We start from the raw sequence: 8,965 nt of genomic DNA, 5'->3' as shown, positions 1-8,965 counted from the left end.
GCTCCACCTGGGAATCCTCCCCATATTCAATCACGCAACCCAGACACTATTATGGATGCCAGCAAGTGCTGGCTGACAGGAGCCTGATATAGCTGTCTCCTGAGAGGCTCTGACAGTACCTGACTAATACAGAAGTAGAGGCTCACAACCATCCATTGGTCTGAGCACAGGATCTCCAGTGAAGGAGCTAGAGAAAAGACCCAAGGAGATGAAGGGTTTGCAGCCCATTAGGACAAACAACAATATGAACTTACTAGTACCTTAAGAGCCCCCAAGGACTAAACCACCAACCAAAGAGTACACATGGCAGGACTCATGGCTCCAGCAGCCTATGTAGCAGAGGATAGCCTAATCGGTCATCAGTGGGAGGAGAGGCCCTTAGTCCTGTGAAGGTTCTATGTCCCAGTGTAGGGGAATGCCAGGGCCAGGAAGTGGGAGAGAGTGGCTTGTTGAATAGGGGGAGAGAGGAGGGAACTGGGTTTTTTTTCTTTTCTTTTTTTCTTTTTTTGGAGGGGAAACTGGGAAAGGAGATATCATAAAACATGTAAATAAAGAAAATATCTAATAAAAAAGAACAAGATTAGTAGAACATGCTAAACGTACCAGGAAATGTTGGGTTAATAAATATTGTATTCATATTTGCAGTCTCAAGCCTCAGGCCACCGAAGCTATATTTACATACATGGGAACCCCATTGAGATGTCATATATTTACAAATGTTGATATGTTTTAAAGGAAGATGCACTAGAAAATAAAATGTAAAGAAAAATTTCTTACTATACAGAAACTTTTCAGCTCCACCAGGTCCCATTTCTTCATGGATGTTCTTAGGGTCTGTGCTCTCACAGAGTGTCTTGATCAGAACGTCCTTTCTTGCACCCTCACCCCACTTTTTCTTCTATTGAGTCTCATTGTTTGTATTAACCACAGTTCTGGGCAGGCCCCATACTCAGTAGTAGTTGACCAAGAAAAAATAAACTCAGTTGTATTTTTGTGGACCTTTTGTCTCATTTTGTTTTGCTTTGGTATTTCTTTTTGGTCTTCTTGGTCTTTTGCTTGTGTATTTTAGTTTCTGTTTTTGTAGGGGTTTTGTGAGTGTATATTTTATTGTTGTTGTTGTTGTTGCTTTGGTATGTAGATAAAGGGAGTGAAGTTAGGTAGATGAAGAGGTGGAGAAGATCTGAGAGTAGTTGGGGAAAGGAAAAGTATGATCAGAATGCATGGTGTGAAAAAAACTATTTTTTCAATATAAAGGTAATTTAATCCAAAGTTTCAACCTTGAAGTATTTTAGAAGAAATAAGAGATTTGTGATTTTAGTTAGATGAGAGAAGTAACTGGACTGCTTTTTGGTTAAATATTCTAATGACTATCTTGAACAAGAGTTAATGGTGTAAAAGATGAGCTTAGAACGTTGAGGTATGGTATACGCATGTGAGTGTGTATTTCTGTCGATGTGTGTGAGTGTACATGTGTGTATGTGTGTATGTTTGAGTTTTTGTTTATATAAGAACAAGTGCATATGCACTCTTTACCACAGATTTTAATACAGAATATTCATAGAAATTAAAAATTAACTAATTTTATTTTTAATGGGAACTCATGGGAAATCTTTCTGAGGGTAAAAACAGTTTAAACAGCTTTGGCTAAAAGAATAGGTAGATTTAATCTGCCCTAATTTTTAGATTTCCCATCAACAATTAGGAGTTTGAAATACAAATTAGGGAAGAATATTAGTGAGGCAATTATGTCAAGCTTCTTAACCTCAGGGCAGAATGCAATAAATGACCTTACCTAGCTCGCACGGTGGATTGTAAAAATCTCCTTGCCCTTATTTACATGTGCTTATGTTTTTTCCAAGCCAGGATCATAATTTTACCTACCCATCCAGCATGCTGAACTTTAATCAGGGCCACACTGAAAGTTGAGAAACCTACACTTGAAACACTTTAAGGGGCTACTATTTTGATAATTTTAGATTAACACCTTAATCAGGTCACACTCTTTCACCCTAGAACATTTAAACAGCATTTGTTAATACTGAACAAAGATGATTTAAGTCCTAATATAAAGAAATTCTTCAGTGTCAAGCATCTGTTCGAAAACTTATCATAGCAATATACTCCCTGAATTGAATGAACAAATTTGATTAACATTAACTTCTGGGAATGGTTTCTAGCTGATTGACCTGGGGACCTTATCTTTAGATATTGGCATTGTATAGATTAACCCAAATCCAGGAGAATGTCAGATATTAAGGCCCATAATTGCAGGTTAATTGGAAGATAAAGATGCTTTAATCTAATGTTGCACACAGGGAAATAATGATGGTATTAACTTATAAGCTTAGCTGTGGGAAATAATCTTATTATCATAAGGAGGATGGAGGTTACATTGTCTTTGTGTAAATCCTTCATTAAAGTTTCTCTAATAAACACTTGGGAAATCTGACTGTAAATGATATTTTTGTTTGTATCTTTGTTGTTTTCCTCTGCTCTCAGCTATATGCAGAAGAACTGTATGATTGAAGATCTCAGAAAAATTGGAATTTCTTAACTTTTAGGACAAAATAAATAATTGTGCTTGGACAATGTGTCAGTCTACCTTCTCAGTTATACTTAAGGAATACAGCATGCACTACAATTGCTAGGAACAAAGATTAGGGTAGATTTTCATATTTGTTACCTCACAGTATGACAAGACTTTGGGTTGGGTGAAGTTGGAAGAGATGTGAAGATTAAATGCAAAAGTTTGAAATATCAGGAAAAGGTTTAATATTTAAATCTTCTGCTTAGTTATAAGAACTTTTAAACAGGCATTCTCCAAAGTTTCTATTTCCCTAATATTATTGGAGTGTAATAGAGAAAGGGTAAAGAGAAATATGACTTTCCCAGTCAGCTCCTAATCAGTTTATCAATTTGAGAGCATTGGGGGGGAGGGGATTTTATTAAAAATCTTTTGAGATAAGGATAAGGGGCTTGAAGGAAGTCAGGTGACTTTTTTTGAGGTCACACAAATGTGATGGTTATCATGACATTTGACTGAGTCTTTCCAGATTAGCAAACTCATGATTCTATTTGTTATGTTATGAGTTTGAACATGCGATACATGGATGCTGGTTCTCACACATGTGGCCTCTACATTCCTTTCTGTACCCTCGATCTTGTTCTTTCTTTTTTTTTTATGATGAACAAAATCTTTTTTATTTATAAAGTCATTCAAATAAACATCCATACTTTATATTCCTTTTTTTTTTGATATTTTTTTATTTACACGTAAATTTCTCCTCTCCCAGTTTCCCCTCTTAACCTGTTCTGACATTCACTGTAAGGATGTGATGAATATGGCCCTTGGCAAGACTGCAAATATGGAAAACAACTTCTGTTGCTTTCTACAGACTTCACTGATGATTTTGGTCTGACATGATCTAAGGATAGAAAGCAAAAATAAGCTCACTTCTTTAAAGTGTGTACAAGGCAGGGTGGGGTGTTAGGTAATAGAACTATTGCAGTCACTGAGGAAAACTAGGACAGGTGATGACCATACTAGAGCCAACCATCCAGCCACCCTGTTGATTCTGAGATGGTGGTTTTCATGACAAAGAAGCAGTATGATTTCCTGGGCCTTCTCTGGGTCTCAATGATAGAATGATACACTTTGGTTTATTTATCAATGAGACTGTTTCTACCAGGTGAGCCACATCAGGTCATTTTGACCTTTTGGGCAATCTCAGATGCATGGCAACACCCCACATATAAGAAATGGAAAAGTTGAGACAAGAATATACTGAATTTAGAGTTGAAATATGATGCTTGTGTTGCTGAGATACTTTGAAATGATGAAACCCTGCTTGCTTCAAATATATTTTCTGGTTTTAGGGTATGTTCCTATCACTTTTGAGAACTTCCTTTTACAGAAGTTACTTAAGACTCATTTTTATGAGTTCTCAGCATTTGAATCAGCCATTTTCTAGAGAGACTCTGTGGTAGTTTGAAAGAAAATGGCCCTAAAGTCTCATAGGCTCAGGCACTATATGGAAGAATGGCCTTGTTGGAGTAGGTGTGGTCTTATTGCAGGAGGTGTGTCCCTGGGGGCAGGCTGTGAGATCTCAGAAGCTCAAGCCAGGCATAGCATAGCATGTCTCATCCTCTTCCTTCTGTCTGAGGAGCCTGATATAGAATTCTCAGCTATGCTTCCTGTCATGGTGATAACTGACTAAACCTCTGGATAGTAAGCCAAATTCTACTAAGTGTTTTCCTTTATATGAGTTGTTATAGACATGCTGTCTCTTCACAGCAATAAAACCCTAAGACAGACACTCTTCCCTCAGTGAAGAAGGAGGCTTAGAGTAAGCTATCAGTGCAGAGGATGCCTAATGCTACTTACTGCAACTAGATCAATGGATCAAGGGAATAAGTATAGGTGTGTGGATACACACATTCACAAACCAAACACATATTGACTTAAACACCATTGTATGCATATGTATTTATACACATACAACTCAATTCCTATATCATTCTCTATATATAGTGAGAATGCAGATGAAATCCAATAGAGAAACTTCGATAGATTGTGCAAGTGGGTTTCAACACGGTCTTGCATTTTTAGGTGCATATGTTTCACATATATTTCATATTTATCTGCATATGAATTTATGCACACACACATACATAAACCTAAACTTATTCTAGTAACTTCAGTTCCAATCCAGTGCCACAACATTCCTGCCAACATCTTTTTCCATACATATAATTTCCTTTTGGTGAGTGGAAAGTCTGTCTTTCATTATCCCTAATATATTTACTTATTTCTCTAAATCCTAGATTGCATAGAAAGTAATTTCAAATTTGCTTACTCATACCTCAGCAGGGGGAAAGGAAAACTCTAGAGTTCAAGTTGTTTACATTTCTTTTTGTATTTAACTGAGGGTATTTAATTCAACTGCCATAGCAAAAATGCTTGGATTACTCACCCGTTCAGTTTTCCTGTGGTTAGGCAATTCATCTGAAATCTAGTTTGATCCACTTTGTTCTGTTTAGAGTTCATTCGAGGGATTTCCCTCATCTCTTTCATATTATGCTTCATGCTGATTGCATTTTCAGCATAGTTCTTGAAGTCAAGTATACTAGGAAAAAAATCTGTTTGTTTTTGTCTTTAATTCATCTCTTCCATTTTTAAAATCACCTACTTCTATTAACCACTTACAGCAAGTCCAACCTATTACTGTAAGTTTACCTGTCTTGTTTTTTCACAGATGAATGAATACAGGCATCTTTTAACAGTTTACCTATTACTTCCTATCTTTCTTTTGTTGATGTTGTTGTTAAAATATTTTATTCTGAGGCTTAGGGAGAGATTGAAGAAATCCTCTGCAGGGCTGATCTTAGCAGTCTCCCCATGGCTAACAGGTAGTTCATATCTTTCTTATTTTTCTTTTAAGCTCTTAAGTAGAGTAACATACATTCCACTACAACTGCATAGTACCCCAATCAAAAGATAATAAAATTATTATTCATTGTTGTTCTTCAAATTTTGAAATATAAAAAGTAATAATTTTTATTATGTGTATCTTTAAATTCAAATGATAATGCAGGGGCAAAGCTAATTTGAGTAGATACTATCAAATTTCTCTCCATAATGGAAATTGATATTCCTACCAGCAATGTGTTTTCCCATTATTTTCTATTAGAATATTTTTATACTTTTAAAAAATAGATATTAATTAGAACCAAGGTGTAAGAAAATACAGTCTATAATAGTCAAAATATGCAAGTAAAAATCAAATATGCATATTATTTCAACTACTATGTAAACAATTTTTTTCTTTATTCGTTTGGGGATCATTTGCCTGTTTTCCTCTCAATGTTTAAAATTTTCATACATATCAGTGAAAACAATCTTTTTTTTTACCTGTGACATATTTTATAAATAGTTCTGCTAAGTTTGCTAATACTTTTTTATTGTATTTTTATAAAATTAGCTTTTAATCACAGTGGTGTTGACACATGTCTTGAAACTCATCACTTGGGAGACAGAGGCAGGAGGATCTCTGTGAGATCAAGGCCAGCCTAATTTACAGAGTGAGTTCCAAGAGAGCCAAGGCCACGCAAAGAAACCCCATTTTGCGAAAAGAAAGAAAGAAAACCTAGAACAGCCTTTAAAATATAATGTATGCAACTTAATTAGTCCTTGTCTCTGCTCTGGGCACTTGGGTATAAAAAACAATACAATGCCATTTAAAGTCTCTGTATGTCCTTTTGTGTTTGTCTCCTCTTTCAAATTCTCCCAGCCCAATGATAACTATTACTCCCAGGCTCCTGTTCAGAGCAGTATATTATTTACACTGTGTATGTCTGAGCATTAGGACACTGTTTTTTCTTTTCTTACATCCCTCAAACATCATACATTCTTTGGATTTTCTGCTGTTCATCACGCTTCCACTCAGCTGTCCATCTTGTTGTGTTTGGGTTCACTGCTGTATTGTCATCCTCTCTGTCAATACAATGGGATACATTTTCAGATTTTTTTATGAGAAACCAAACATTTCATATTCTCTGTGTGCTATCACCACCAGGATTAAGCCATGTTCATTTCTTAAACACATGTACTGATGATGAAAACATACACAAGCTTCCTTAGGATGTACATAGAGGAATAAAGTTTATGTCAGAGGGAAGACTCATTTCCAGTTCTAGTAGACAATGCCAAATTGCTTTTTAAAATGATTGAATCCATTTATACCTCTACCAGACATATATAGAGAATTATTTCAACCACATCCATTCTTTTCTTGTGCAAGACTAATTTTTACATGAAGACTATGGCTGTGACTTGTACTAGTCCAGTTATCTGTGAAATGTGTTGTCATATAGACTCTCTCTGTAACAGCAAAGCATCTCCAGGTTTCTGTGTATTTTCAGAAGATTGACATTGTTTTAGTGTCTTAGAATTCTTTCTCTGGTCTATTCACTTGATTATTAGTGTGCTGTAGTCATTTCCCCTGGTCTTTTCCACTGCCTGCTGTGGTTTGATTATACCCCTTGAAATTTTTATTTTGGAAACCATGTCCGACTGCCAGTGCTAGGCTCCCTCTCCAAATGTGTCTTTTCTTTCCCTCGAACTCCTGACCATTCTGAGATGTAAGAAATATGTTGTACTTCTTTATAAACCTCCTGCCTTGGGTTATTTTGTTGTATCAGGCCATAATCCACTAGCACGATATGATGAACTAGAAAATCACCTTTTTTCTTATAATCAAAAGTATCTTTTCCCTTTGGCTTATCTTTTTTTTTTTAACCTAACTCAAAAAAAAATTGCTTACCCAGATGACAGAAATTTATTCTTTCTTATTGATTCCTACAATTTTCAGTTTTGCATACAAAATTTAATTGTTGTTCACCCAGAGTTGAGCTTAGTTGTTGAAAAATAGGGGAGGAGAATTTTTTTTCTCTATACAGATAACCATTTATTGCAATATCATGTATATCTAACCCTCCCCGCAATCATCCCTGTACTAACTCAGTCTAGTATGAGAAGTTTTTAGTGCCATAGGTCCATCTTAATTGAAGACTGTGTTGCTCTGATTCATTGCTACAGCCCACAGAAGCTCTGCACTGCTGTAAATAGGGCAGCATTGTTGCATCATTGGTATAGCCCACAGAAGCTCTGCACTTCTGTAAATAGGGCAGCATTGTTGCATCATTGGTACAGCCCACAGAAGCTCTGCACTGCTGTAAATAGATGGATCCTTGAAAAGACAATCCCCTCTCAAGTTTTCTTTAGGATCACTGTGCTGTTTTATCCTCATCTTTTCTGGTACATTTGGATCAGTCTTAAAGCATCCCTGCTTTCCTCAGTCTTGTGTCCCTTACTCCCTGCAACTTTTTATTGGCATCTTGATTGGTATTAAATTGAATCCATAGATCAATGTTGAGAGAGTTGACATCTTTCCAACATTAAGTGTTGCAATCTCAGAACATAGCATTTCTCTCCACATGTAGGCAGACTTTCTGTCAATAAAACTTCTGTTTTCTTCATAGAGGGTTTGCCCATATTTGGCAATATTTATAATACAGTTTTTTTGTATCTACCTGTTCATTGCTCTGCAATTATTGGGTTGAAAATTAGTTTAGCTGTGATAATACCAGCTATACACTTATAAATATGTGTGTATATATATGTATATATACATACTTATACATTGTTTACACACATACACTATATATATGTATGTGTATATACATATATATAAAACTGTCACTGAAGAATAACATCACACAGTGGTGCAGAGGGCTGGGAATTCTCCTTTATTCACACACCAAAGAGAATTCTTTAGCTTTGAAAAGAATCTCTGAAATTAAAAAAAAATTAAGTATCAACTTTTATCATTTTGATACAACAGTGAAATTATCATCCCTTTTTATTCTTATATGTTTTACATGTTGAATTGTCTTGACTTTTTATCTTTGTAACTCTTTCTTTTTACTTCTTTGCTTCTTCCATTTTCTATTCCTTTCCTTCCTTCCTTCCTTCCTTCCATCTTCCATTTTCCTTCCCCCCTCCTTCTCTTCTTCTCATCTTTCCTTCCTTCCCTCTCTCCTTCCTTCCTTCTTTCTTTCCTTCCTTCCTCCCTTCCTTCCTTCCTTCCTTCCTTCCTCCCTTCCTCTCTTCCTTTTCTTGCTTGCTTTCCAGTGTCTTATGGCTGGTCGTGAATTCATAAGCATGAGCCACCCCACCAAGCTGAATCTTAAAATTCTTGAATATACATCTATACAGTGATTTCTTTATACTTGGATAAATTTGTTTATGATACAACAGAATATCAGTGTTACCAGTCAGATATGTAATGAGGAAAAAGAAAGTGTATGTCAAGTTTAGGTCACTATAAGCCATTCTGTATGCACAAATGACTAAATTCTTTTTAGATATAGCTTCCTGCCAATTAAACTGAGAGACATGTTTTTT

General features: G+C 35.8%; 1 long non-coding RNA gene across 1 annotated transcript; it reads right to left on the bottom strand.

Moving 5' to 3' along the window:
• Window positions 1–6,316: 6,316 nt before the first annotated feature.
• LOC116092320 lies at window positions 6,317–7,608 on the bottom strand. The gene is made up of 2 exons (XR_004119203.1): window positions 7,520–7,608; window positions 6,317–6,493 (listed from the first exon to the last, which is right to left on the bottom strand). It is a non-coding gene; the product is annotated as an uncharacterized LOC116092320 (long non-coding RNA).
• Window positions 7,609–8,965: the final 1,357 nt, after the last annotated feature.

The sequence above is a fragment of the Mastomys coucha genome, unplaced genomic scaffold, assembly GCF_008632895.1.
Source record: "Mastomys coucha isolate ucsf_1 unplaced genomic scaffold, UCSF_Mcou_1 pScaffold15, whole genome shotgun sequence".
NCBI classification, from domain to species: domain Eukaryota; kingdom Metazoa; phylum Chordata; class Mammalia; order Rodentia; family Muridae; genus Mastomys; species Mastomys coucha.
Note: the sequence above shows the minus strand (reverse complement) of the source record. Positions and strands in the feature narration are given on the sequence as shown.